At 41.3% G+C, this 27637-nt stretch overlaps 1 protein-coding gene across 6 annotated transcripts in view; it reads right to left on the bottom strand.

Moving 5' to 3' along the window:
- The window catches only part of CALCR (calcitonin receptor), a 178744-nt gene extending 159146 nt beyond the window's left edge, over window positions 1–19598 (bottom strand). For 3 of the 6 annotated variants that reach the window (XR_010069828.1, XR_010069827.1, XM_063324847.1), the window contains exon 1: window positions 14325–15160. The gene's annotated coding sequence lies outside the window, so the exon portion shown is untranslated. Of the gene's footprint in view, window positions 1–8164; window positions 8322–14324; window positions 15161–15353 lie in introns of those variants that run through there. The other 3 variants (XM_063324850.1, XM_063324848.1, XM_063324849.1) reach the window with 3 other exon arrangements.
- Between the last annotated feature and the right edge of the window lie 8039 nt (window positions 19599–27637).

Raw genomic sequence — 27637 nt, forward strand, 5'->3', positions numbered from 1 at the left:
GCCTTTCCACCCTTGTGCTTTGACCATACCCAGGGATTCCAGATAATAACCTGATGAGTTAAGAAGGTGGAACTGCTCAGGAATGATAGCGTACAAGCTAAACAAGAAGGAGAAAAAGGAAAGACAGTTTTCCACTACATTCATTTAAGAGAGAGATGTTTGAATACCTGAAGTGGTTTCCCCCCTCTCCAAAAGTCTATCCATCTCTTTTTTTACTATTAACTGGGAGTTTTGTCATACATAATCACACTGCTCTAGGATTCATCAGAATTTGAGGAAGTCAGTGTACCAAACAGGATTTCACCAGTATGATATTCCTCTCTAAGTTATGCACACATTACAACAGGTATGAAAACCTATGAGTAATGCCAGATGTGTCTTAAGTATGATAAACAAGTATCTTTGCTATTTTACAGTACCCCATATTCTAACTACTTTGAATATCAGATCGCACCTTGTATTAGTTCCTGTCTCAGAAAAATTCGCTACTGTCACACTTCCTTCTTGCTGACAGGATGGCAGTGCTTCCAGTTACGGGAGCAAACGCATGCCCTGGCACTATTTCATTTCTCTTGCAGTGTGCAATTGGCTCTTAAAAAAAAAAAAACAACCAACCTTAAAAGGAAGCAGATGATGAAGAACAGAGGTGTACCTCTTGTATCAGGCTAATACTAATGATACACAGAGAAAATGAGAGTTCTTCACGGACTAGCGTTAAAAAAGAAAGCTAACAGACTCACCATCATACTGCCACCTTCTTTAAGATTGATGAGCTTTAACTATTCAGCGGCATTAAGACCACTTTAATATTAGCTCTCAATAGTATCCTAAGTACATCAGCTTTAGCTTTCTGAAATTTTTATTTGCAGTCAAAGGCTCTAAATTTCTGCATTGTTTTCACTTTCCACCTTTGATTTTACTAGTGGATGAAGTTTTTAGCAAAAACTCTGTTCAATTATGTTAAAAGACCTTTTAAACAAAAACATAGGGTACATGCCTGTGTGTGTAAATCAGTGGCACCCTTATCTTATATAAAGTCTCTTGGAATTACATTAATGAAACTAAATTCATGTAATAAAGTCAGATGATTAAAGACTCCAGATTATAATGGTAACTCCAAGGGTAAACTTTATTTAGCCTTCTTGGGGAGAGGTACTACAATTATTAATTACTTGTCCTCAAACTTCATTTTCCATTTCAATCCTTCTTCACTGGGTTTCTAAGGATGAACAGTGACCACTGAATGAGAAGTGATTCAATACTATATTTTATCACTAGTATTTAGTGGATTGCATTTATCGTACATACATGAAACCTTGCCTGGTAGACAGATTTATTCATTTCTTTGCATGGCTTTTTCCTTGGTGCTCATTACTGCAGTATAAATGCTTCACTGACAACTAACTCACTTTCAAACTACTGCTGTTTGGTGAGCGATAGTATTATCGTGATTCCACAGCTGAGGACCCAATATGCTTCCTCTTCACAGCTTGGCATTTTTTTCCTTAAACAAAGACAGACATCTAAAACTCACTACCTGCTCTCAGTAGCTCAGCGTATCATACACACAGAAGATGAAGAAGCACGATCTAAGACATGGAAGGAAAAATGTTTATAAGACAGCTGATAGTGTATTGTTGTGTTTTCATAAATGTTGCCATGTACATCACTAGTGTAATGTCCCCAGCTCATGCAGCGCATCCTGTAGAGGTATTTCCCCATGGAATGTTTCATTTCATTTCAAGCTAAACTGTGTCCATATTTTCTAAAATTTCTTTGGCCATTCTTGGACCATACAATGGAATCTCTTCCTCCTTCAAGTTCTTAAAGAGATGACATAATTTCTTCCATTTAGCAGGTAGGTTGCTGCCCCTACTCTGAGTTTCAGTTCCTTTGAGGTGATTAGTTCTTTCTGACCCTTTTCCTTTTGCCCATTTTTGGATATGCTTGGATGCCTCCTTTCAACACCACAGTAATTCCCTGAGTCATAGTAAAAATTAGGCTGGAATGGACCTCTGGAGTTAACCTAGCAACTTCAAAGTTAGAACTGGTTATTCAGGGTCATATCCAGGCTAGTTTTGAATTTCTCCAAGGATGGAAATTCCACAGCCTCTCTGGGCAATTTGTTCTAGTGCTCAGCTGTTCTCATTCATCCGCTTCCTAATGATTTGGATCTGACTGTGATTTAGAAATGTCTCCAGTATCATGTGATTAACACTATTGGTTTTTAGGGGCATTCACTCCGGTAGGGGGGTAAGATGTTCTGCCATTTCAAGCCCTCTCTTCTTCAATATATCTTGTGGAGATATATTGTCAGCAGGCATGTTTGAAATGCTGCCTTCTGGATAAAGTATTGGAAGGCATTAATTAGCTGCCCTCCTTGTCTATCTGACTTTCCAATACCAAATTGTGCATCTAGCATAATTAATATGCTTGTTAGAGAGGGCTTTGGAAGTGATGTCATTTAACATGAGTGGGTTGTTTTGTTCCTGTATCATTGCTTGATTGTTCCTGTGTTGATTTTTTCCTGATTCATTGCCTTACAGATCTTTAATATCTATGCATACATGGAATACCCTATCATTTTTCTTCTCTACTGCCATCATCAAGTGTACCCTTTCCCATGGCTTCTTCACTTTCCTAATTAATGTCTTTAGTGCCAAGGGGCTCGAAATGGAAATAATAGTTATCACAGTGCAGTATGCACTTCTGGTACTGCCTTATAGCTAGATTTCGCAGCAAGCAGTTGACATCCTCCATCTTCAAACACACATAGAAACTTAGTATTACTACATTCTTTTCTAGTTTTCACTGCTTTTAATGTTTTTATCAAATTTAATGAATACCTAAACTTTACATCCAAAATTAATCCTGCAGGAGTGCCTATTATAGGTATCTGGACGCTTACTTGTATCCTTGGACTTTTACCTACATAGAATAAATGTTCTTGTATCCTACTAGCCTTGTTATGCTTTGTGCCACAGGTTCAACTTTTTCTGTAGTCAGTCCCAAAAAACTGTACTCCAATATCAATGATAATTTTTATGGCTATTTCTTCTTAATTTATTTCAAAAGTTGCGTATCTCACCACTATAAATCTCCTTTTTTAAACAGCAACATTGCTGCTGGCTGCTTTCCCCAGAGACATTCTTCAGCTGCACACATCGAAGGCTTTGATCTCCTCAGTTTGCTTTGCGGTATTTAACATACATCTTCTCAAACACCTGCTTTTCATTTTTCATCGCATGATACTTCCACACTCACTGGCAATTTGCTGGGTTTGTGCCTCTGCAGTATGCTTCTCTTCTGACATGAACTGTGGTTGATGCTTCTCTCTGTGACTGTGTATACGAGTGACTGCTGACCTCCCACATTTTATCATCTACATGCCATCACCATTACTGAGGCGTCCTCTCATCTGCTCTGTATCCCTTATGTTCTAGCCATTCTAGCAATATTTTAGGATGTTCAAGTGTCTTCCACTAATATACATACTTTTCTTTCTTTTTTACCTCATCCTATTAGATGTTTCCAGCACACCATTCTCTTCTTCAAAAATGGTCTTTTTATAATCAGTTACAGCTGGCTGATTCGCTTACACCAAAGGACTTGGTATGTCCTCAACTTTGCTAAGACTTCTTCTCTGAACGAAGAACTTCCTTCTCTGAAACAGTATGCTTCAAATCACTCCAACTGTCCATCTGCATTTCTTCCGTTAGCTTCAGAAGTTTTCCCTTATGGACAGCTATAAATGTTTTCATCTGTCTGTACAAAAGACTATGAGAAACAGAATCCTTCTCCTCCTTTGCCTGATTCCGTCAACTAAACCTGTGCATTAAATGAAGCTTTCTGGAAGTTCAGGAGGTGTACACTTCTTGCCTTTCTCTGTATGAGGTACATAAAATTTTCTCAGGAACTGAGTCTGTGAACTTGGACTAGATTATTACCAGACAGTGGGACCTAGCTACAGTCAGCAAGTCCTGCCCACACGCTGAATGAAGTGAACTAAGCAGAGTTGCTTAAATTATCAAAGTTTTCAGATAGCTTCTGTGTCTACATCCTGCTCTCTGAAGCTCACCATAATAAACCCATGAAGAACAAATACCATTGTCTTAAGATCAGCACACCAGTGTTTTAACTATGCATGGTGAAAATGGCTCATGAAAGAGACCAGAACCTTTAAAGTCCACTGCAAAAGTCTATATCAGCAAAGCTGAACTGGTCACAGCAGTGGCAGACTGACATCCTGTGCACTTAAGTCCTGAAGGAAAATAAAGCATCACCAGAAATCTTCACAGATACCTGCTGACACCAGATGACTAGTGAGACTCAGAAAGGTCATGCAAGATTGGTGCGTTGTCAAAGGTATTGCCTCTCTCACCTTGAGCTCCTCCACTATGAACTTTCTTCTGTTCCACTCCTGTCTCCTCATAGACATTACCCCCTGCTTCTCACTCATCTCCACTCTCCTTTCTTTCAGTACCATTCACAATTCACAGTCAGACCTAGCTCCTTCCAAACTTTCTGCCACTGCAGTACCAGTCTCCTTCCCTGGCCTTCAGTTTTTCCCCTTCTTAACTATCTCACTTTCCTGGCTTCATGACTCCCTTATATTTAGTGGGGAAGAGAGGGGAGGAAATTCTGTCTCTTCCAACACATCATCCTCCTATTGCCCTGGTGTCCTGCCAACTCCCATCCCTACTAGCACCTAAATGCTTCTTCCTGGGAATGTCAGTGGTTTACAGATATCAGTTTGTCCCTCGGCATCTAACTTGTCAAACAAGCTTGTCTCACATTCTTCCTGTCCCAAACTCCACTGGCCCTCAGTACTAACTTCTAACCCCACATTCAGTATTGCTCTTCCATGTCTGAAACCATTCCTGTTTTCCCACGCTCCACACTATTTATACCTCTTTTCTCTCCTCTTTTGTGCTCTAGTCTTGTTCTGTCTGCCCTCAGTTGCACAGTATAAACTGGCTTACGCTACCTCAAAACTGTGATTGCAGACTAAAGCTCTAGGAAGATCAGGGCTGTACAAGTGTGGGTGTCTTCTTATACAAATGCTAAAAGGTTCAATCCTGACTCAGAAATCATCTACTGCCAAGTCCATTTTCCACCACATGGTAGCAGAAGAACTTCTCAGAGACAAAAATCAACCAGAACTTGTGGACATATGCAAAACAATATATCCTGCACTAGAGATTTTCAAAGACAATGAAAATTATCTGGCTAAAATTTTCCAAATAAATTCAACAGATTGAAGATTGAGACAGTTGACTTTTCTTAAGTATGCACTGTGAATAGGGCTGTATTCTCTCCCAGTATCTCCTCTAGGCTGTTCCATCTTTGTCCATCCAAACCATGCCCATTGCAGAGTACAAGGCACTTACTACATTATGGTGCATTTGTTTGAACTAAAATGATATTTTACTGTAAATAAAATACATTTATACATAATTGAAATTCAGCTCACCGGCAAAACTATTTTTATAATGATAGAAAAAAACTAGATTTCATAAAAAATTTCTGCAATTCATTAGTGTTTCCTTTTTCATTATAAAAATGGAACATTTTCAACAGTAAAATTAGTTTGAAATACATTTTACGAAATTCTACACTGAAGTAATTAGCCCAACTAAGTACCTTTAAATGTTATACCAACTAAGTACCTTTAAATGTTATACCCGTGATTTCTCCACGTGAAATTACATATGAGTTGAAAACTACCATTCATCACTTCAAGAAATCTCTTACCAAATATATTCTTTGATGTGGTATGTGGCATTTGATGACCTGCATTATAGTAAATAAGATTCTGACCACATTTTGCAAGCAGAGAAATTATAGGCTTTGATACTAATAAAACATTGTCCCAATATTTTGTGAGTGTATGAAAATACCTTCAGTTAATACTTGAGGTTCCACAGGATCTTTTCTGTGTATAGTGCATATGTACCTCCTTCTGGCTTAACTGTACTAATTTCTCATGTTCTATAGGCCATTAAGCCACATTTCTTTTCCTCTTGTTAAAGGGGAGGCTGCTACATTTTTCACCATGGACTAGTGTAAATACAAAGCTTCCTGTCGTTTCTATCACTGCGCAGACAACTCAACTACAACAATGACAAAATGCTGGAGTGGGCTTGGCTTTTTAGTTTGCATGTAGATCTCAGACTTGAATTATTTTGGATAGTAGGTGAATGAGAAGAAGTGACATGGTTATATGATGATACCTACAGGTTTTTCCAGCAATGACCTACGATTACATTAGGTATTTCATGGGATGAACACATTTTCTTCAAAACACTGCAGATCTGATTGCCAATAAGCCAGCCAAATTTTAAACGCATATAAATCCAAACATACACATTTTCTTTTCAGTCCTGAAATTACTCCAGTCTTTAGGAAGCACATACTATCAAATACCATAAGACAAGAAAAACGAGAAATACAACAAAAAACAGTGGAGTAGAAAATACTGGGTCTGTTTTATCTGTGAGAACATATGGTAACAATTATTATTATTTATTACTTGATCCTGCTTCAACCCAAAATGTACTTGGCAACATTTGAACAAAGAGGAAAATATTTTATTATCATGCAAACAGCTCAAGGGCTTAAATGAGTCAAGCCCTTGAGCAGCCTGTAGTAGGGCAACTGGCCCTCAGAAAATTAAAGAAAGTCTCCTCGCACCCAATTTGTTCCCCATCACTAAGTCTTTCTCAAGACCACGGCTTAAAGGATTTGCTAAACTCCAAGCACTACAACTCTGCACGGTCAGGAGCACATGATTAGCTGTCTATGGGTTACTCTTTCAGTTTCTAAAGGGATGTTCTTAAACAGCCTGAAGCAAAGCCAAGGACTTACTGGAGATGCTCTAAATTGGCCAGACTAAACTGCCCTTTGAATCAGCCTCACACTAATCCTGTTTGCCATTTTCCTTTGTTAGAAATAGAGTTCCTGGAGAAGTTGCAATATAAAACATTAAAATTCAATAATCCACTCGAACACCTGTATAAGGAACTAAACCAGTATCAGTGATCTGTCTTATCAATACCTTACATATGCAAAATTAAATATTGGAGCTTAAATGAAATTTCCCCTGCTACAATATGTAAATAGAAGACAGTGCTATTAATTAGTCATTTTGTAACATAACTTTCCAGAAGGTCATCTCTACTACTAAATGCACAGATGCACATTATCATTCAAAGTATCTTTTTCCTCTGAGTTCTCCTTTCTCTGCAAAACACTTCCTTCTCTATATTTTTTGTTACCTGATGTAATTTCTGCACCCCATATTTTCAGTCTCCATAGTGTTTCCACCCCAGCAGCAACAGCACAGCTGAGGATAACAGCAGCAGACCCACTCTTTCACCTTCTGAATTGTTTGGAGAGTGGGCATTTAGAGACAAAAGAAAATGAGGATCTTGTTAGGAGCTGGACTGACTGGTGAGAACAGGAAAAGTTCTTGACAGGAGAGATTCAACTTTTAGTCGCATGAGGAAACTCAGTGATACTTAGATACCTTTCTCTACCAAAGTCAAGAAAAAATTAAGAAGTCTCTCTAACTAATCAAAGTAGTGGACGCGTAAGCATCCTCTCTCTCCTGTCCTTCAATACTTAAGGCTAGAGGAGATAGCACACAGCATGTTTAAGAGCATGAAATGCTCATACGCACAAGGTGTTCCAGGCTGCTAGTATAATTTGGAAAGGGACTACTATGACAATCTAAAGATCATCAAGTATCTTTTGTTGTTCATTGTACTCCAATGGTCAAGAGATGACAGTCTGTAACATATAAAAAGCTGTAACTTTATGGGAGGGCATTCATTCCTCTTCTGTGAGGAATCATAGTCATCCATCCAAAGATGTTCACCATCTGCTTGTTAGCTGACATACAGCAAATTACATCATCATGTTTCAACGATGAAAAGAGAGCGCAATGTAAGAGAAGGACCTAGTGATGAAGCAGCTGCACAGCTACAGGTAACTAAGACTATAGAATACAGGCCACAGACTAAGGCTACAGGTAACTGAGACTACAGGTAACTAAGACTACATGAATGGGGACAAACATCAAGAAAGCCAGCTGGAGCAAATCATATGTTCTACAAGAATGTAGCTTGTGCAGCAGAAAGTGAGACACAAACAGGTTCCTTACCAAAGGCAGTGTGGAGCATCACCAGTTTGGTACTGCATCGTAACAGGGATAAATTTAAAAGGGAAAAATCACTTGTGGGCGTCACGTTACTTCTTCACAGATCACTTAAATGAAGACAGCTTGATTTGCTACAGATAACTGCTCTGGCTCACACAACCTGCAGGGAAGATGCAGATACAAACAATATCAAGGAAATACAACTGCAGAGCTACCTGTGATTCTTCTAAGCAGTTAACGCTCGTTATTGATATCAGCTGGAGGAAAATCAAAACTAACAGAAATGGAGTCAACCATCTGCATACACCACAGCTGTAATGCTACAGTTATATGAGCTTTCTCGTGTCAAAGCTTGCCTCGGTGCTGCCTGAGAGAAACAGAAGTGGCTAATTCACTTCACAAATTTATTCAGTCTTTGATTACCTTTCTCGCCATTCCATCAAGCTCTAAACTATGCCATGGATTACAGCAATTTTTTGTTATACGAACCCTGAAAACTAAGCAAATATTTCACCATAAAAAAACCACACACAGAGAATATTCAGTTGACCTTTGAAGGGACCCTATGCCAAATGTGGAGTCTCATTACAGTCACTAATAAAAAAGTAAAATAGAAGTTTAGTTCATTTTCTTTTACAAGTATATCTCAGCACAATCTTAACCATGGAGGCTTGACATCTTTGTAACAGCAATACTGCATTTTCAGAAGCATTTAACATTATTTAAAAGAGATTTTTTTTAACTGTCAGCTTAATTCTGAGGAGATAACTGCGAAGACAAGACAAAATTAATCACTCAAGCAACCTCGAAATATGTCTGTGAAGCCACTTGGCTTTGCCTGCAGAAGCGTCCAATTTCTAGGACAAAACAACAGAACAAAAATATGCTCTTCTAATTGTGGAGAGGTAGTTCAGCACTTTGTAGCACATCCAGGAAGAGAAAGGCATTTCAAACGCTTTTGAATAATAGCAATTTTCTATCCTGTGCTTTACCCCAAGCTAATGAGGACATCACAAACTAAAGTTAACGCGTCAAGGCCACCAACAAGCATAGATCGCATTGTTCTACTCCTTTAAAGTACGTATCACTAAAGCTGCTATAAATAACATATAGTGAAACCACAGATTAAAAAATACTGCAAAATTTATCAAACTTATTATTCATCTAACTCTTGGTAATGGTTAATAATATTCATCAAAAGCCACAGACAGAGTGATATAGTTCATACATACAATGCTGGATATGACCAAACATGAAATTACTTGCTAAACAGTGCCACATGAAACTGCAACGTGACACGTGAAACTGAAATGCATGCTTATTTTCAAAAATACTACTGAAAGTGTGGTGTAAATAGCTAATTCTGCCAAATTTTCATAAGTATACCTGGAGTAAATGATTAAAAAGCCAAGCTCCAGAAGCTTATTTTAAAATAGATGCCATTCCATGTCACCTTTACTGAACCACACTGGATTACTGTGAAAAAAACAGGTGTACTGCAATCCTGTCAAGGTGCAGTAGATAAGATGCACTTGCATGAATGGCATTTTTCAGTTTGTTTTGTGTATGGTATGTACCGGTAAGAACACCAGTACTGCACTATCAGTCCATCTCCTCCTGGACCCAGGAAAGCTCCTCCCTGCAGGTTCCCTGCAGGCACAGGCGTTCAGCTGATCCTTGCAGTAACCCATCTCTCAGGACTACAGCACTTCAGTGTGCAACTTGCTAAATGCAGTAGTAGTTTGCCTGTCCACCATACAATCCTAATTCAGAAGGCATTTTGGGAACCATGAAAAATCCATCTACTCTTATTCCCAGTACTATTTCCTATTAACTATGTTCAATGGCTCTTTTTTCTCCTGTGGCTGAATAACAAAATTTCTTATTCTTTTTTAGTTTAATGGTAAATCTTTGCATACGTCCATACAAGCCAGCACAGGCAGTCGAATGGAGCTCTCTACCAGAGGGTAGCTACCACCCCCAGGTCGTCCCCACCCTGGAGGCCCATATCCTTAACCAAGGGTCACCTCAAAAGCATGGAGCCAACTGGCTCACTGGTGAGACAAAACCATGTCCTCGGTTTGTTCAGCAGATCACCTCCAGTGAGACTGGAGGTAAGACCAGTAAGACTCCTCCAACATCTGTGGATACCATCTTGATTAAAAAGGTGTCCAGCTGAAACATGCCCATAAATGCAACCTTTAGCATGAGCCATGGATTTTCCAGTTGTAACTCTTGGGTGAATACCAAGCCCAGCATTGTTAGCAGTGCTGCTTATCAACTGAGATGTGGCCAATATCTCTGCCATTGTCGTCTTGTATTGGCTAGTTCTCCATATGAGCAATTCAGTGTGTCTCTCTATTTCATAGACAAAATCAGTTCAAATTTTATCCGATAGGAAGGACAGTTTTGAAAACAGTCTTGCATACACATTCTCCTTCCTTTCAACCTGCCAAATCCCACCATCACAAGCTATGCATGGAAGCATAACTGTAGCAAAAATAACAAAAAACTTCAGCACAAAATATCTAGGATGTATGTGTTATTCACCTCCAAGCCAGATCATTTTTTTAAAATTAGCGGTGCAAGTTAGCCGTGTGATCTTCCACAGTTGCTTCGCCTGCTTCAAAAGAATGAGAATTACTTTTTAGGAACTTTACATCTAGGCTTTCTCTGCATCAGGACCACTCGTTACAACATCTGTATTGCAGCAAGTCCTCATACAAAACACCACCTCTGTAACGCACCATGCGGAGGTCCTTGGGCTCATCCTGAAGCAGTCATTTCAGGTACCCGAAGCAGCTCTGTCCCATAGGCATGGCAGCCACCCAGAGACCAGCACTTTGCTTCTCAGGAGTGAGCCACCGGGCACGTCTTGCTGCTGGCACTTGCATTGCACTCACGTACCAGAGGCTTCCAGCAGCCAGACCCACTCCTTCCCAAGTAGGGAAGTGACTCAAAGCAATGTCAAATGGAAAGTGGGTGTAAGACCAAAAACCAGCACAGAACAAACAACATGTAATTATGTGCTGTTCTTTGGCATGCTAATAAACATTGAGGTTAGTACCGAAGTAAACAAGATCAGATGGAAATAACACACAACTTTACGACACTGGTCATTCATTTCTGGGTACCTTTATCAAAGAATCAATTAACATTCAACATTGTTAAAAAGCGCTCAGTGTGCCCTTGCTAAGTATGGAGTACTCATGTTTCAGACCTAGATCATCTGTTGGCTTCCTACATGGCCTTCAGCAAGATGTCTCAGTCTCTCTTGAGTATTTACATTGCAAATTTTTCAAGAGAGTGAATCTTATTCCGTGCTTGTAGTTCTAGCCAGGGACCTGACTGGATGCCACTCTTAACACAAACAGCGGTTGAAAGTGCTCAGCACATAACAGGATCGCCCCAAAAGGCGCAGATATGATCTGTGCTAGCATTAATATGAGTTTCAATATTGACTTCAATAGCAACAGTTAGGACCCAAACATCAATTATCAGAAATAAACCAAAACTGAATTTACCAGCTTACTAATATGTAGAACCAATGGGCATTTCCAGAACTGAATTTCATGATACTTGCTAGCACAACTTTCAGGCAAATGTAGCTCAATTATTTAGTTGCTCATTTTCCCAAAAATTGTATTTACATGCATAATTTTTAAAATAAATATGGAAGAGACTTTTTTCTATATAATGATTTTCAGGAACTCTGTCACAATATGCTCTTTCTTGTTTCATCGTCACTTACACAAAACTTGTGGAAGTTATTGGCAGTTATGTTCGTCACGCCAACGTTATTATATAACAGGACTTGCAAGTGCCCATTTAGCTTCTTACAGGTCCATTGATGCAGATTTAAAATTAACATATAATATTAACCGGCTAGCTGTTAAGTGTTGTTCCATTCTACTTTGATCTGGAAGAGAGCTGGATGAAAAACAATTCAGCAAACACTGTAGAATGTTGTTTTCATCTTTAATTAAAATTTTCAACTCTTTCAGATGGTTTTCAAAACCATTCTGCTGTAGGCATGAAGGAAAAGAAGTTCACTAAACTGGATTCCGTCCATTTATTAAGCTAATCCTTGTTAATATATTATTCAGTAATATTTCAACAAGGTTATTAGAAAAGATGCTTCTGTTTCTTCATCTCCCACTGAAGCTTATGAGCTGCAGAAAACTAAATTGTAACTTAGGTCAATTCTTTGCTGGCGTTTTTATAGTAAGTCAAATATTTAAGCAGTTTATTTGTGAACTTTTTTGCCATAAGCAACACAATCTGATAATATTCCCCCCCCCCATACTGTGTGGATACCTCTGTTAAAATATGATATATATGCAAACTGCAATCTAACTTGTTTATGATCCATTCTGATGAAACTGCCCATAAAAAATGGAGTATAAGACAAATCTGAACTGCCTACTTCTCTTGAAAGCATATACAGTTTATTATATAGAGAGGGGTTTTTTTAAATATTAAAACCTGTGTGGCTCTTACCCATGATTCTAAAGCAGTGCTAACAACTGAGTTGTTAGAAGTGCCATCACCAGCCAAATTTAAACATTGCCACTTGAATTTCTAACCAAAGTTGGCTGGCACTCACTATAAATTATAATGAAGATCTACGGTGAAGCCCTCTCTTTGGAGGGGTTAACTGGGATTTTGCCACTGATCTTAACAGGGCCAACATATTATGGTCCCAACAGGGCTTTATAAAGTTTGCGTACTTTACTACATGCCCATAGGTACTGAAACACGTCTTAGTTAATTCAGAATAATTTCACGTCAGCCAGCATATGACAGCACCAGACAGGTAACTTAGAAAAGGTTACCTACTAGTAAAGGTTATCAGATGTCTGAAGAAATTAAAAGGAAATATTAGCTCTCCTGTATTTAATTTACCTACTCAACAATTATGCTTAGCATTCTGAGTGGGGAATTAAATTTACTCTTCATCTCGACATCGCCTGCAGTTTGAGCTGCTGGTAGCAGAGAAATGTTACCCTGGTCAGCCCTGATACATTCAGCCCCAGAGCAGTGTAAGGACCCTTCCACCGACCAGACATAAGGGTTCCCCAGCTGAGTAACACCCTACGAACACTGGAGGGGAAAAGACGCGGAAGCAAGAGCTTTATTTGATTCAGTACCTACAGAAAGACAAAGGCACTTTAATGCGATGGCCTGATTAATTCATTTTAAACTCCCTCCAGCCAGGTTACTTAACTCTATCGTAACAGAGAAAGCGCACAGTCCTGGGAAGAATATCACATGCTGTATTACCCTTAAGAAGTTGAAGTGGTAGCCACTGTATGTAAAAGCACGGCAGGAAGGCATCTGTTAGATATTGACGATATTGACTTCAAGAGGTCTTGGGATACAGTCTTTCTGTTTACTCTTTTTATGAATGATTTTTTTTCGTTCATCATTTCGGTTACAATTGACATTCTGTAGCTAAAATAAAACAGAAGTTTTTCCTCTTTTCTTTACAAATTGTCAACTACGTTAACCTTGTCAAAAAGCCCGCAAGAATGAAATCAATATAGCAATTCAAAGACAAAATTGGCAGGCATTTATATTGTCCTTGGACACATCCAGTAAATAGTCTCATACATCAATCTACCGTCATCAATGGCAATATTCTGAAATCTACTAATGTTGTTTTTACATCTGCGGCGTCAAATGACAAAGAAAGTACAAATATCGGTCCAGCAGACGAAAAATAACACAGAAATACTATCTGACATGAATGAGAAGCACGGACTAGTGACTCAGGTGTTATTTAAATGCCCTGTACTTCCAGGATGGAGAACGGCGACCCTTTATAACCCACATCGTGCCGGCACCGACCTGCTCCGCCAGCTCAAAACCCGTAGTGCAAACTCCGGGACTCGCCGATCCCGCCGATCCCCCGCACCGGGCGGGCGGCTGCCGCCCAGCCCCGCCGAGCGAGCCCCCCCGGCGCCCCCGACCCGCTCCCTCGCGCCCCTTCCCGCGGGGTGGCACTCACAGGGGTCAGCGCTCCTACAACCCCCTCCTCTCTTTTGTCACCCCTTATTTTTGTCTGCAAGGCCAGGCAGGACCTGCCTCCCCCCCACCCCAGGTCGCCCCCTCCCCGGGGGCGGCGGGTGGAAAGGCAGGCGGCGAAGTTGCCGGGACTTACGGTGGCAGCGCTCCCGGCGCTGGCGCGGCACCTCCTCCCGGCCTCCCGTCACCTCGGGCCACCACGGCGGCGGTTCGGCGCAGCCCGGACGACCCTTCACTTCTCGGAGGGGCGCATGGCCGCCGTCCGCTCCCTGACAACCCCCCCACGGTGGGTCGCCGCGTCCCGGAGGGGACCGGGCGGGCCGAGCAGTTCAGCCGGCGCACGGACAGGCGCTGCCCAGGGCGAGCCCCTCTGCCGGGGCCGTGCCTCGGCAAGCATCCGCCTCCTCTCTCCCACTCCCCGCTTCCCCCCCGCCCCGGGCGCCGGCGGGGCTTCGCGCCGACGTCGGTGCGGGGCGGACAGAGAGAGCCGGGCGGCGGCGGCGGCGCCTCCCCCGCTCCCGCCTCCCCGCCGCTCCCGGCCGCCTGCTGCCGGCGGGGCGATCGCGCAGGAGCCGGCGCTGCGCTGGCGGGCGGGGCGGGGGCGGCCAGGCCAGGCCAGGCGAGGGGGGGCAGCTCCCGTCGTACCGCCTGAGGGGCAAGGGGCTGCCCGGCGCGGCGGGGAGGCCGGCACCCGCCCCGTGGGCCAACGGGCGCGTCCCCCCGACCTCGGCCCCGCGGAGGAGGCCGGGGGCGGCAGCGCGGCTGCCCGCGGCCGGGAGCCCGTTCTGCCGGCTGCCCTTCCCGTGCGGAGCCGGGGGTCCCCGGACCGCCCTGCCCGCCATGAGAGTGCGTACCCTCAGGGCGCCCCGCTCCCCTCAGCGCTAGCTCCTCGCTGGAGCGCGGGCCCTGCGCGCCCAGCGGCCCGGCCGGAGCCCCCGCCACCCTCCTCCTCTCGGAGAAGTTCCTCTGACCCGAGCCGGCGTTTTGGTCCCGTTTCGGTCACCTTTGGGAAGAGGAAAGCCGGGGGAACGGAGGGCGCCGAAGGCCAGACCCCGCCGCTCGGGCACCTGGTCGTGGGGGCGGCAGCGGAGCCCGGGTCGCCGGGGGATGCAGCCCCGCGGCCGCCCTTCTGCCCCGTGGCCATCAGCTTGCCCGAACCACTCACCTACCGTCCACCGAGCCGGGGAGGACCAACAACGGGCGGCCGCAGGATTTACCGGACAGCAAAGTCCTCTAAATTCCCGTTTCTGCTCCAGAAGCCATGTAAGCGTTTTCAAGGAAAGGAGAGGGCGAGGAAAAGCCCGTTCCCGTCGCCCCCGGTCTCCTCAGGAGAGCAGCCCCCTGCTACCAGGGCGTCCGGCGGCGACTGAGCCTCATCCCCACGTTGCAGGAGAGCGTCAAGTGGTTGTGCACGGGGTGTTGGCAGGGGAGGACCTCTCCGCTGTGACTGCTCCAGGCTGCCCAACGTTTAAATATCCAGAGAGCCCCAGGACGGCGGGGAGAGCGAGCGAACCCACGGTGATTCACCTCCGCGCTCCTGCCCACCGCGGCGGTGCGGGCAGCAGGTAGCAGGGTGTCTTCCCAGCAGATGGAGTCAGGAGGCAAACAAACTTGCTAAAAAAGGTACCACCAGCCGGCTAAGAATAGCTTTCTTCTTTCCTCCCTTTGCGCGAAGGACGTTTCTGCCATCAAAGAAAAGGAACTTTGATACCGGTTTTTAAATCGTCTGGCTTACTTCTGAATGGAAAGTTAGCTCCTATTGAAGTGGTTCTCATGGTTGTTTTTTTCCTCCACCTATTGCTTTCTCTTTCCAGACTACAGTCGGTTTTTACAGCTTGCCCTTCTCATAGAAACCTGCACGCAAACCCAGCCGACTGCCTTTCTGTCTGCTTCCACATCGCTCCGGCCGTGCTGGGGAGGGAAGGAGAAAGAGGAGCAAGGGAGCTGAGCGCTGAGAAGGAGGCGCTGGGCTGGGCAAGCACCAATTTCCAAGAAAAAGGAACCTCTTGCCACTTTTTGCAGCATATGTTTAAAAGGGTGTCTCTAGGTAGTACCACCAAAGAAATTTGTCTTCCTTAGGATATATTAGGGGGGTGGGGGCGGTGTGGAACGTATAATAAAAGATAAAACACTCAAGAAATACTGATGCACGTCATCATCCCTTCAAGGCTTAAACTTTCACTGTAGGTTTCACCCTTTACTCTGGCGGAGACAGCAAGGAGAATCAGTGGGAGCTGCTGTTATGAGCTCTTACAATGCCACAATTACTTCGCCGTTCACAGCTTTCTCTGGCAGGAGCAGCAAAGTTGGGGGAGGTTTTCATTAGCTGCACTAGGTCTGGAGCCACAGAGCAGCACCCCTATGGACCAGCCATAGTCGTGTCCCTCTTGTACTCCAGCCGACCTTAGGTGGGCTCAGATGAGTCATGGTTCTAAGTGCTGGAGGTGTTTGTGGAAGAGGAACTGCTGAGAAGCAAAAGCCTAAACTGAAGCCTAGGGAGAGTAGGAGAATCACCCTTCCTGTCATTGCAGCAATAAATTCAAGGAAAAAATAGAGATTTTTCATGTCTGATAGCCTGGAATATTTTATTTTTCAGAGGTTTTTGGGGGGGCTGGGATGAGTGGGTGTGTCACCAGATAAGTACAGATTGCTTTAAAAGATACAGAAGGCAGCTGAACTATGTGAAGACAGGTGATGGTCTGTTTACAGTGGTTTCTTCCATAGTCCACCCGTTTAGGGTTTTTTTTGTGCGTTGTCTGGCTAATGCTCTTCATTCTGTGATTGGAAAGCATCACATTCTCAATGACTGTTTTTATACTTATTTCAAAACAGATTTTATGTTGCTCTGTTTTCTTACTGAGTAGCGTTCATCTGCTGAAGTATAAATCTGCCATCCCATAATCTGGAAATAGCCTTCCTAAGGTTTGGGGTTTTTTTTTTAAATCAACTCCCGTTTTGTTAACCATTACCTTGCACACAGAAGCAACACTTTCTGCTTTGCTGTAAGCAATTCCATTGTGCCCCATGGGACTGCAAGCATGAGTAGTTACTATTTGGCATGCATGTGAAATACTGATCGGGCCCATAAATAACAACTGGAAAATTATTATTAACTGTACCTTGATGGTTTTATTTCTGTTCGTGCTCAGGAGTCATTGCAACGCTCTGACTTCTGCACAGAAGTGGCTGGGCTACTGTTTTATGTTGTGGGATTATAGCATTGCTTTGTACATGAAGAGTTAAGAAAGTCTAAACCTGGTTTAGAGATTTCATTCTGTTATGAAGAAAAACATTTTTCCATATAGTGTGGAAAGCCATGCATTTCTGTCATTTGTCTCGTTTACACCATCTTTTTTTTCCTAAACATATTTTGTCTGTAATGGTACTACGAGTAAAGATCCCACTTGTGAAACAGGTGCTGTCCTAATTTTGTTTCTCAGGTGCACAATTTGAAGTAAAAAAAAAAAACAAGTTCCCAGCTGGACCTATAAACTTTCCATGATCTGGGCAGCAATATTTCCACAATCTTTTGCAGCATTGCGAGCTGTTTGGAGGTGAACTATTTCCTGTCATAGTTAGTGTATCTTTCTTACGTGGGATGGTGCACCCCACAGTCGCTACCTGGAGCACATTATCTTCAGATAAGGGTTTAGTTTGTTTGAAGAGTGAGCATTGAGCTGTCTTCAGAAGGCTGTGTAGGCATGATGTACCCTTTGATAAACAGATTATAAATAATGCATTTGAGTAAGGGCTACATTCTCAATTTGGACAGCAAAATGGAAGGAGTAAAAGACAACATTTAAACAAAAATGGTAATAAATTTGGCCTAACCCAGTTCAGAGTGAAAAGAATGGGAATTTGCCATTAGCTTCAGCACAAGTTGCATCAGCTCTATTAAGACTTCCACGGGAATATTTAGTTCTTTTGCATACAACTTTGTAATCATGACTTTGCACTCCTAGAAGGGACTTGATTGAGAACTCTGAGAACAGTTACAGCACTATCAGCAGCAATGCAGGCTTCCTACTCCTGCCTGCCTGTCAACACATCAGCTCTGTGAGAAGGAAATTCATGGAGTGGGTATAGCTGCTGCTCAGGCCATGCATCCCTAACCAAATAACTTCTTTTTATTTTCACAGAAGAGCTCACTCCGGAATTAGGGATTTGAAGAGTGATAGGTATACAGCTTTATGAAGCTACTGCCAGTTGAAGAACTTCATTCCAAACATGGAAAGCAACATCAGGAGAAGTATAGAAAATGCTTAAGCGGCTGGACGGCATATAAACAACTTAGAGTAGGATTATTGGGGGAACAGAACCATGCTGTGCCATAAGAGACAAAGGTAAAATAGGAAAGTTTTTATGGGAAGATGTGTCAGTACATTTGATCAATGGGAAGGTGTAAAACCAGAAGAGCAGAACGGAGATATTCAAAATGAGGCATAATATGTGAGTTATTCAGGAATCTTGGGCTCTGATATACTGCACCGCTTAGATCCTTAGTTCTAGCAGGTTCACATGGTGTAAAAAGAGTTACTGCATAACATAATAAAAGACATCTTTAAAGATACATTTCCCCATATTTTCCTTCTCTCAGCAAATAAAGAGACAATAACAATCATTGGGCTTACCCATATTTGAAATTCTGTAATAGGTGAAGCAGCTTCCCAGAGGGCAAAATATTGCAAATTTCTCATACGCCTTGCAGTGTCATGTTGACCCAAATGTCCTCTCTTGAAATGTGAGAACCACTGTGCTTGGGTAAGGGTTAATTCTGATTATGCTACAACGTAGATGTTATTTTTGATGTGGTGGTAGCCTCTGTGAAACGTCCTCCAACTTGAAGCTCTAGTTCTCCCAAGCAATTTGAGAAGGACGGAGAAAGAAGGTTTCAGGAACAGCATTTTTGGAGAAGTGATAGAGTTAATGCGTGCTAGAGAGACCAAAAGAGAAAATAAGAATGAAGGATGAGAGAAATGAAAAAGAATGCATGTCTGGACAATGCCTTTAATGATTTGGACCCGCAAGAGCATTTACTTTTAGAAATATTCTGAGAGAAGAAATAGCATGACTGGGAAACAACCTGGAAGTGTCAGGAGGACACCATATCTGCGTCAGAAACAACTGAGCAATGGGAATTTTGTGTGTGTTTGTTTTATTTCTAATCGCAGAAGCCATCAAGTTGTCCAAGAAGTAGCTGTTTACTTAAGACAGTCCTTTTCAAAATTAATGGATTTTGTTTCATTTTATGTTAACTTTGTTTTTAGAAACCTGAAAGTCAAGACTTATGTGTTTGTCCAACATCAAACATCTCATTAGAATGATGTACAGACTGTCTTACTGTCACAATAGATTTATTTCAATCAGTTGCTTAATGTACAATAATTTCAATCATTTTCTTAATGTACAATAAAACATGGGTAATTACATTTCCTTTCTTCCTTAAATTTCTAGTTTTAATTTATGTTATTTAATCTATTGAAATATTGATTTTTCAGTTAATGTCTCAGGACATTCTTAGAGGATCTCCAAAGCATTTTGGAGTGGGAGACATATGCCTCTAAAAGAGAAATATTTTTTTTAAAGAAAAACCCCTTCAATCAGTGATTAGGGAACATAAAAGGAAAAAAATAGGAAATGAAAAAGTTAGGAACATTAGTGGTATTCAGGTTTTCGAAGAACAAGGAAAAAATAATAGATTTCCTAATGTAGACATTTCAGTTATTAGTATTTATACTGTATTCCATTTCCTATATAGAAAAGACTATTTTAATTCGGGAGTTAGCAATATGTGCTTTCACTAGGAGAGCACTCAGTAATTACACATATTGGTAGTAGAAACACAGTGGGCTTTACTTGCTCTGTACAGACGAAGGAGGGGAAAAGCAAACAGGATAATGAAAACCTAGGCAATGGGAACGCTTCTAGAGTGAGCACCTGATTCACTCAGAATCTCCGGTGTACCTGATTCTAGAGAGAATCTCAACCCAGCATCAGAAAGAAGAGCTTTTCAGGAGAACTAAATACACCGTCAACTGCTAGAAGTGCCTTCCCCGGTGTTTCTACAGTATATAAATCATAAAACATTGTGAATTATACAAATTTTCTATGAAAACTATTCCAAGAGCTCTATGGAATTTCTACAAACCACCAGCAGGCATATTTCATAAATCAAACATACTTGCAAGGTCTCATCAACATAACCTTTGCATGAATTAATTCACTAATATATTTTTAATATGAGAAATTTCACATTATTTGGAGTTACAGGCAATGCAAGAATCTACCTATTAGTTCTCAAGGCTCATTTATGTACTTTTATAAGATAAAATTTCATATCTTTGTAAGAATGGTCTTGGGCCTGTGTATCATTGAGTCTTTACTTATACCTTCAAAATACATTTTAAGTAAAGCCAAAGCAGTGATATAAGCTCACATTGGTTCTGTGAACTAAGGTGAATTCTACCTCAAATCTTTATTCTGCTAGACAGAAATTTTTATTATGTCTGTAAGTCTGACCAGCATGTTATTTTAAAAAGTCACGTTGCTTGGAAAATGTAACGGTAGCGGGCACATAACTGAGTAAACCCCAGCTCTTGACAGTAAGTGTAGTCTTAATCATTCTCATTCTCATCATTAGTTCGTCACTCAGTTTGACTTGTCTGAAATGAAGTCCTGCCCCTCCAAACAAGTGGCATATAGGAATCCGCGTGCGCTGGGTGTGAAAGTTCTCCTGCAGCAGCAGGAGGAGTGGCTGATACAGAGTTACTCGGGTACAGAAGTGTTTGCAGGATGGAGGCGTTAATCATAGTCTTTAGTGGGAGACTGTACTGTCTCTCATCAATAAAAATGCCTAACAGAGTTTTAGCACTACATATGCATGTATATACGTGAGCAATGTGAAGGGAGATGCCTTATGCATAGCTTTTCACAATATCATATAGTATAGGAAAGCTGGGAAATGTTTCACCTGCCTTTAAGGTTGATTATCAGTCTCCCAAAGAGACACATTAGAGAAGAAATCTTCTGGATTTTTCCTTAGCTCTGTAAGTAAAGATGAAATTGTCAGAATTCATTCCAAATTGGTAACCACCTTTATGCAATATTGAGAGACAGTGCAGCTGAGTTGAAGAGGCAAAGATTCAGATGGTGTTGAGCAGATGTGTCTGTATTCCCTTGTAGTCTTCCTTTGCTGCTTCTTGACTCTGCAGTCTGTAAGGAGTCTGTGGAATCTGTGGAGCAGGGGCTAATTTTCAGCATTTCATCCAGCCTCGTAATTACAACCCATGTTAGTCTAGAGAGTTTGATTAGCGTGAGAAGATCAGTTGCTACTTTTATAGCTAACCTTTCTGTAGGAAATGTGGAGCATAATTACAACTAGATCTCTAAATATACAGTACGTATTAAAGGCAGTGGGATGAGAATGTTTGCATCTTGAAGAGCTTAAATTTTAGGTTCTGATGACAGAACAAATAGGAGATTGCACACATTATGGACAAACGCTAGCTTGGAAAAGGGAACTAGCAGGAAAGCCCTACAGAGGCAAGACAGATGCTTATCATGTTGATTAAACTTTCACCTCCCCATTTCCACTGTTATTCTTCTCTCCTTTCTCTTCAAGCATGCACACAATTGCAAGTACAAATTTATTCCAGCAATGTTATTGATTGACCATCTTTGACACTGGTTTTCCAGTGCTGCCCATTTAAATCTTGCCAGCCAAACTGTTAACAGGAACTAAACATAGTCACTGAGGGTCAGATGCTGGGAGAGCTGCAAAACACAGAACACAGGTCTTGAGGAAAATGTCTGAGTGTAAAATTCTTGCTCACCTTCATCTGAACCTAATGATTCACTTTGTGCGGTGGTCCTAGCTCTGCCTCTGAGGTCTACCTTAGTTGCATCTCCTTTTCTCCTGATGATTAAGTGAAATCACATGCAGAGCTCCTAGATCAGTCCTGTATTTCTGAAAAAGCGCTGTACGGTTGGTCCTTCTTCAGCCAATTAAAACAGATATAGAGACACAGTGCAGAGAGATGTCTGGCTCTAGAGCTTCCAGACATTAAAATCTAAGAAGGTCTCCCAGAGGAACCTTATTTTCTCTGGCACTGTTTCTATTCCCAGTCTAGATATATTTTATGGCTTTGAGGCACAACCCTCTCCGTAGTTTTTCTTGTATCATAAAGTCTTTGCAGGTAGTCATGTCTAAAATACTCCTCTGTGTTCTGTTTTTGAACACGCTGTTATTCCAAAGGAAAAAAAAAAAAGTTGGAAAGGGATGAGATGCGGGAGCTGTCACCTTTTAAGTCCAAAACAGTCATTTTAGTTATTGTCATATATTGAGAAGCAAGAGTATTGGAAGTTTTCAATCAGAGGGCTGCCAATGCATTTCGCTCTTGGCCCACAACATCTTTTCTATTTGAGTTCTGGACCTTGGCTGTAGAAGAAATTTGGAAAAAGATTCAAGGGTTTTTTCAGATACCAGTAAGTGAAAAATCTGAAATTTGTACATAAATAGCAAATGTTGCAGCCAATAAGTTGCAATTGGAAAATAAAACTTCTGCCATAACTTCCTGTGTGATGAGTTTTTAATGCATTTTTTAAAACTGAAATATATTTTAAACTGTTACTTTTTGCTGCCATGTACTAAAAATAAAAATATGGCATGGTTTTCAGTACTGTTATGTTCTGAGTTGTGCTTCACCTCACAGGGGTTTAACAAGGTTCATCTTTTCAAATTCATCATTATCACTTAACTTGCAGTTTTACAAAGGACTGTGAAAATCATTCAACTTCAAGCAGCAAGTATACCAGGAACTCTCACCTCTCTCCACACCATGCACACACTACATCTTTATTCTAGCAATATTATTGATCTATTTCTTTTCCAGTTAAGTCTCACCAACTGAATTGTGAACACAAGCTAAGTGCGATCAGTGGTAGCCGGGTACTCAAAGGAGGCTGCAAATCACAGAAGAAAATTTGAGAGCGATGTGCTTAAAATTTCTGGTCCCAGTTCGAGGACATGGTATGAATCAATAGCTCTAGTTTTCATACACTCTTTTTGAAGAGGGTGAATTCCAAGGACAACATTTGGGATGTGGTGGGACTGGTTTGAATGCATGGCAATCCAATGCAAATCCTGATCCTTTGTGCAGGTCGACATCATCGATCTCAGTGGAACATCACTGAACTCGCTTTGCTTGTATCTGGTTGCAGGCTCAGAGATTATTTTTCCTGGTGATTTACTCGTCCAGTTTTCAGTATTGGGTGATGATTAATGACTTCTGTTGAGGCATGGGAACTGGCTCACCGCATGTCTCTACAACGTCTGGTCTTTAGAAGCTAAGTTGGAAACTCATGCTCAGTAACTTTTAATACCCAAATAAAGTGTTTAGCACTAATATTATTTCCATATTTATTAAACCTCAATGAAAACTGAAGCATTTGTGATTTTCCTTCTTTCTAACAGTGTTGATATTTACAGTGCCCTACAAGAGTATCAGATGGTGTGTGGTATGCAATATGTTTCAGGTGACCCAATTCTTATTAAAGGTCTAGCAAGTAAATTTAAAGGTGTTTCCAATCCCTTCTAAGCAAAGTCAGACAGGATATAATTCTCTTCTTCCCGAAATAACTTTAGTCACACACCACCAGTATCATATGCCATTTAATAACAATATGCACATGACATTCAGTGAGCTGAACTTGTTGCTCTAAGTTCATTTTACTTTCCAGTACAGCCTATAAATTGTTCATGAGATATTCTTTTAGCTGTTCAAGATTCAAGAAAGCTTTTTCCTGTAAGGTGAAGGACTCTGCTCTTTTTGCTGCTGTTGCTTTATGGTTTGGTTTTTTTCAGGACAAGGTTGAGAATGCAGAAAAGTTTAGAAGAGGGAACTGCAGGTTTTGTTTGATTTATCTTTTTCTTTTTTTGGAGCCATTATGAAGCTGCTAGAGAACTTTTTTCCCAGATGAAGGCCATTATATGAAGATGAATTTTTCTTACTCTAAGAATGTGTTTAGTTCAGACGATACAGAAACCCAGATATCAGAGGTTTTTATAATGGAACCATGTCTGCGGTCTCTTGGAAAGGATTTTTTCCTCTGAGTTCACAACATTCAGGGCAGGAGATCGTATTCTGATTCAGCAACTGCTAGAAGAAGGCTGTTCTTCAAATACAAAGTGCCCCAGAAGAATATAGCCATCAGTCTAGTGGAGCAAAATGAAAACTGACTAAGTGGGATGCCTTAGTAAAAGACAACAGTGAAACCTGCATTGACATCAAGACTGGATAACCTCTGAAAGGCAGGGAACTTCTGTAGTTGCCTAAAAATAGATTTGAGGACCCTACTGAGAAGGTTTGCTCAGGAACATCTGCAGTTCCTTTACATCTGTAGAGAAGAAGGAAGAGAGGAATACTGAAATGCTGAGCAGAAGTTTGCTATACTTTTGAGTACTGATTTCTAGGAAACAGATGACAAATAAAGTTGGTTGAATTTTTTTACATGAAACTGGACATATCTTACCAACTTGTTGATGAGCGTTCAGACTAACTGCATATGTGTTTTACCAGCTAACTAGTTAGCTAGTAACCTAGTTAGTTACATAACTGAAAGAAGAATTGTAGCAAACAGATATTGAAGTTTCTAATTTCATAATTTGTCAGGAATATGAATAGCAGATGAGGAACTGGACAAAATAACACATTAAGAATGAAGACTGGGGAGAAGGGAAATCTTGTTCTCCTCACCTTGCCCCACAATCTAGGTTGATGGAATTTAGTCATTTGGTAGGTATTGTGGCATAGTACAAAGTCCACTGGGACTTGTTTTCTTTTCAAGTTTTTGGAACTAGTTAAATATTTCAGGTGTATGTATTTGTGGAAAAAAAAAAAGCAAACCAAACAAACAAACAAAAGAGGCCAACCCCAAAATACAAGAAAAGCACAGTTCCCAGTTCCTCAGTCAGCCAACTTTTAATTCAAATTTTATTCAAATTTTCTTCAAAGATTTCCAAGACATTTTACAATACAATATTGCTTTAGAAGTGTATATTCCAAATTAATGAATATTTTTGAAGCTTGATATAGAGCTTGTGCTGGATCAAAATTCATTTAATTGAATTAAATGGTGCTTCTTATTTTTTCTTAAAATAATAGGACTGGGAATTGTATTAGTGGTGATTCTTGTAACTTACTACCAGATCTCAAACTAAGGTTATAGAGCCAGTCCTCAGTCCTGGTTCCACTGAAGCCCATGCCCAGTCTAACACCGAGTTCACTGGGAACAGAATCAATTCATCAGTCATCGTTTTGTTGCTTCATACCTCTGGGATGAAATCAAAACTTTTTTTTTCATAATTTCTAATAGACATGATGGTGTGTGATGGTGCCTGGTATTTGACTGTTCGGGCCCATCATGTGGAGAAGTCCATCTGAAGTAGCTATTTTGCCGAATATCCACGTCTTACTTTAGGCACAATGATTTCCTCCCAGACTCATTTAGACCACGCAAAAGGGAAGATGGTTGTCTCCGTTTTCAAAGCACAGTAAGTTGTCTGGCACAGAGGTATTCTCTGCACGCACTGAAAAGTGTCACTAAGACACTAGCTTGGAGGAGTGATTGCGTGGTAAATTTTGCCTTAGATTCCTGTCTGCTCATTTCTCTTTGTAGGCATCTTGCTGGCTTCAATGACAGGGCCTGTCATTTCTATTCTGTTACTACCATCTATGCTTGTATAAAAGCTGTTCGAGTTAGAGCAGCTTCAGAATAAAGAATCCATTTGGAGTTTTTTTCTTGCTTTTCATAATAGGATCTCTAGCTATGGATTGTTATTCTTTGCTTATTTATAGCATTTTTTCCCTTCTGTTGAGTCTTACTTTCTTCCTCCTTTTCTCCCCTTTGATGGGAGAAGTTATACTTCTAAATTCCCTCTTGAACAGCAGGGTCAAACTCTGAACAATACCCCAGGCATTCTTTAGCATATTCTTCCTGCAAGGCAAGTTACCAGATAGATTTTTAAAAGGCAGTTTATCCAATTTCATACTGTATTAGTACCCTCTCAAACGAAAGTGCAATTTTGCTTTTCACACTAATGACAGTTTAAGTTTTTAGACAGAGCTAATAGCTCACTCTGTATCCAAATCACGCTTTTAGATCCCAACTCCTTTGCTCTTCCTTAAATATTTGTGTTGAAAGTTTCCTTGCTAGGTGAGCACTTATTCACCCATGCCTCAGGCTGAGTTTTCCAGGGAGCTCAGTTAAAATTTTGTGCTTGGGAAAAGCACATTGATTTGGTAGTGTTAGCTGTCATGACCATTTCACTGATGCGAACTCCTGTCTTCAAGATCTGGAGGCAGGAGTTGAAAGTTAGTATATGTTCTGCACAGACGTCAGAGATATACTTGTGTTTTTGAAAGAAGAATCAAATTGGAATAAATGATAAACCTCCATAGAGGAATGGAAACCTCCTTTTCTCATGCAATAGACAAGATTTTGGTAAGTTAGAGATAAATTCATTAAAGATATCATCTGAAGCAAGTGTATTCTACCCCTTCTCAGTGCCTTCATGCTGACCAAACAGGACATGTTTATGTGTGTGCTCCGTTCTGGTTATACATCAACTTTCTCTGCTCTGCCTTTTTTGTGCTGCTTCCTCACCCTTTCTCTATCAATGCTCATGGCTGTAGGAATGCTGAAATTGAGAACAGAAAGTCTGCCTCTCGTGTTGCTTCGTTATTTTCTTATCCAGCAGTTCTGTGAAGTTCCAGATAATGTTTCTGATGTACTGTCTTGATTTTTCAACAGCAGGAGATGACTTTCACCTCCATCTTAGACTCATGTGTTTCAGAGTGTGGTAGGACATGACTTTTCCAACACCTTGGGAAAAAACTGTCCTCCTCATCTTGCATTACAGATGTCCAAATGATCTCACAGCCTTCCAATCCCTACTGCTGTGTTTTGCTGGACACAAAACATTTAAGTAGAATAAATAGGGAAATCTTCCTCTTCAGGTAGGGCAGATATCAATGTGCTGGGCGAGACGTTAATCAGAAAGACTGAAAATAAATCTTCTCGCTGCCAGCCGTGTCCTCAAGCATGAGGCCTTTCTTCCAGTCCTTCTTCATAGTTCACAGGTTCAACAAACTGCACCCAGGCCTTTCTGAGCATGGAGAAAATCTCTTTCTTCGTGTCCCTTTGGCACTTTTGTGCAGGCTTGCTACAGGCCTCCTGCTTCCAGTCTTTCCCACTCCCTGTCTGCCTCAGCCCAGATGGGTCCCCAGGCTCAGCCTGCTCAGCCACTTCTGGGGACTCCTCTGCTCTCCAAGAGGGTTACACTGGACTCGGAGTAACTGAGTCTTCCTCACTGCTCCTCATTGTTACATGACATTATTGCACATGGTCGTGTATGTCAAAGTTTTGAAATGCCTATAGTTCTCCACACAA

This window comes from Chroicocephalus ridibundus, chromosome 2, assembly GCF_963924245.1.
Source record: "Chroicocephalus ridibundus chromosome 2, bChrRid1.1, whole genome shotgun sequence".
NCBI classification, from domain to species: domain Eukaryota; kingdom Metazoa; phylum Chordata; class Aves; order Charadriiformes; family Laridae; genus Chroicocephalus; species Chroicocephalus ridibundus.